The sequence below is a fragment of the Patagioenas fasciata genome, chromosome 1 (assembly GCF_037038585.1).
Source record: "Patagioenas fasciata isolate bPatFas1 chromosome 1, bPatFas1.hap1, whole genome shotgun sequence".
Taxonomy (NCBI): Eukaryota; Metazoa; Chordata; class Aves; order Columbiformes; family Columbidae; genus Patagioenas; species Patagioenas fasciata.
The window spans coordinates 94,560,001-94,563,302 of NC_092520.1; positions in this window are offsets into that span (position 1 = coordinate 94,560,001).

The window sequence follows — 3,302 nt, forward strand, 5'->3', positions numbered from 1 at the left end:
GAACACAGACTGGGGGTGCTGAGTTACCTTCCACATACCTGGGAAACTATCTAATGTAAATACATTTTATGACTCCACCCTATATATTATTAGGTAATAAACTTAATGACTTTATGAAGGTTATTGAGAGAAACCATGTAAACTGTATCAGGGTCCAGGAACAGGAAAGCATAAACAGGGAAGTAACCTATTTGTTTTCAGGATAAGGAGACTTAAGGTTGTATCAAAAGATAGTAAGCAGTGCTGTTCAGTTCAAAAGTCTTGTCTCCAGGGCATTGAAAATTATGTATTGGTGGAGCTTGGGATCAAAAGGAGATTACAGAGCTAAAAACCCTTTCTGGTAGGACATAAGAGGATAGGTAAGCACAAGTAACTAGTAGGTTTGCTTCTGCAAAGGCAGAGGGTGGGATGAGCCTCCTCAGAAGCAGGGAAGGATCAAGCCTTAGGAAGGGGCTATAATCAGGTTTTCTGGGTTGGGTTTGGTTTGGTTTGACTTTGCTAATTTGTGGTTGCTGTTTTTCCTTCCTTATTTTTTTTTTTTTTGGCGAGGGGGGAGAGAAGGGGTGGTTGTTTGGTTTTTTATTTTTTTTTTTCTTTCTCCAAAGTGTATTTTTTTTTTTCTCCGAATTGTATTTTATTTAAGTAAAAGTCATTGATTCTACAGGCCATGCCTGCTACTGAAGAGCCTTATCACTGCCCCATCTGACATAACAAGCCTGTCTGGCTTGAGAGTTGTGGAGTGTTGTGAAAAAATGCAGAAAGTACCTCAAACAGCAGCTGGTAGTGCCTGGGGAACTGGGGGACCTGGGGACACCTGAGGGGACCTGGGAGGATCTGGGGGATGATGTCTTCCCTAGCACAGTGTGAGCTGGGGATTAGGGAATGGGAGAGGTGTTCAGAAAGCATGTGGATCTCTCTGTCTCAGGGAGGTTTTTTTGCCAACTCTGGCAGCAAGAGGGCTGTATTGAAAACTATTCCTCTTCTGGGTGCATCTTATGGGACAAAGTGTGCTCCCTGTCACCCTGCACCCTGACATTGACCCATCCCTGCCATGGCAGGTCCAGGGGCTGCGCTGCTCCTGGTCAACATGGTGGCTACTTCTGGGCCTCAGCAGCCACATGACTTCATCTGCTGCCCTTCTCCTCACCACCATCACAGGAACAAGTTGCTGCCATCACCGGTCATGCAGCTCTGGGTCTTGAAAGAAGAAAGAAGATTTGTTGTTTATTTTGGAAGGTGTTTACAACCCCCTTTTGTGATTACAGATCACACACAAAGGACAATCTCTGTCATTTTTTCTCTGATCCCTACTCAGATATTTTTCCAGGGCTGATACCAGTCTTGTTGGCTGCAAATACAGGTACTCTTTCCTTCCTGGGCTGCTCTCTCCTTTCTCGTGGTTATCCAAGGAAAATAAATTATTTACAACAGACTTTGTCTTTACAGTATATTCAATTAAGTAAGAGGGTTCCCATTTAAAGGCTGCTCTGTGGACATATTCCCTGGCCTTTGATAGGAGCTACAATAATGTAAGCTTTTTTTACTATGTAAATGGCCAGATACTTTAGAAGTATGTTTTGATTCTCCTAGAATGGCTCTGTAGGAGTAGACATAGGCCAGCTGATGGAGAGCAACACATCTTTCATACACACATTAAGAAAAAGTTCTCTGATCCTGGGCACCCTGAGCCTTGACTGAAATGCACATAGCTCATGGGTGAGCAGCCCACTGACTCTGCTGGGCAGTGGTTCGGCCCCACACAGGAATGTAAACACACAGGCTGCTTTTGGGGGCTTTTGTTTTTTTTTTTTTTTCTCTGTGCTGAAGGTGGCACTGCTCAGCTGGGCAAGCCAGGCAGAAATTTCATGGGTTTCAAAGGCTGGGATGGCCCAAGAAAAATATGAAAAATAAGTGCATCTGCAGCAATTTGATGATGTGTCTTAGACCTACCGGAATCACAGAGGCTTTGTCATTTTAGTTCTCCATTTAACAGGAGGGTGATTACGTATCATACACTCACCTTTTCCCTTTCTGTCCTCAAAGAGCACTGACATTTCCTAGAAGAGCATTAGGTCAACAAAACATGCCAGATTGCTGTCTTTTCTTTAATATTTACATTCTATTTAACTGATCTTTGAGGTTCCCCAATGATGGATACGTGTTGTTTTTCTTCAGACCAGATGGGCAGGTATAACCAGAGAGCAGCACAATTTCTGACTCAATGCCAAAGCAGAAGGTAAAGGCAGTGCTGGTTGGCCAGGGGCAGCAGCTGGAAGAGTTTGCAGCTCTACTGCAGGTGCTTGTGGTTCAATCTGCACGATGGTACCAATAAACAACACTTTTGTTCATCTCCTGTTATCTAGTAACTGCCATTCTTCTCTGACATGACTGTTTGCACTCTCTTGTCTTCCTCACTTACCATGTGAACCTCATAAACCTTTCTCACTTATCATGTAAACGTTCTCATAAAGCCACGGGCCCATGGGAACACTAGCTGCAAGAGAAAGCTGTGGCAGCTCTGCTTTGCAATACTGGCTGCCACAGACATGCCATAGGCCTGAGCCCAGCATTTCTGAAAGACTGCCTCAAGCTTTGAGGTGGAGAATGACTTGTCTGCCACCAGTAACTTCCTCCCATAAATTTAATGTTCTTCTGTTCGGGAGAAAAGGTCACTTTGGAAGCTGGTCCTGGACAATGAAATCATCTGCCCACAGGAACTGTGGGCTATCTCATTCCTTGTCACCCTCTAATACACATACAGAGGAATGAAAATATATTAAAAAAAGTGCATCTTAAAACCCTGAAAGTACTAAATCAAAACACAACATTACACAAGTAATTTTTCCTCTGGGAAAGGAAAACCAAACCACATGCACCATATATTAATAATGTGATTTAATGTACTCCTGGAAAAAAGCAGTATACTTAAAAAGAAAATAAAGAAAGAAACTATGGATAGCAGAACAGCTTGGGCAGCACTGCTCACTAAATTCACAGAGCCATTTCCATTAAGCTGAAGTAGAGGATGTGTGAGATGCACAGAGAGGCATTTCTAGTGTGTTGTTTTGTTTGTTTTTTTTCCTCCAGAGTGGAATCAAACCTTCAATCAACAGGAAAAGTTAAATGAGAGGGCTGTAGAGGGCATGGATGAGAAGCAAGTCTCTCTGTCACACACACATACACATTAAAAATGCATGGTCTTTGAAGCAGAGGTTAAAAAAAAAAAATTCCACAGGGCTCGTGACCCCCCTGAGACTCAGTGCAGCATGTGTACAGCAGGACAGAGGACTCGGGGCTGACAG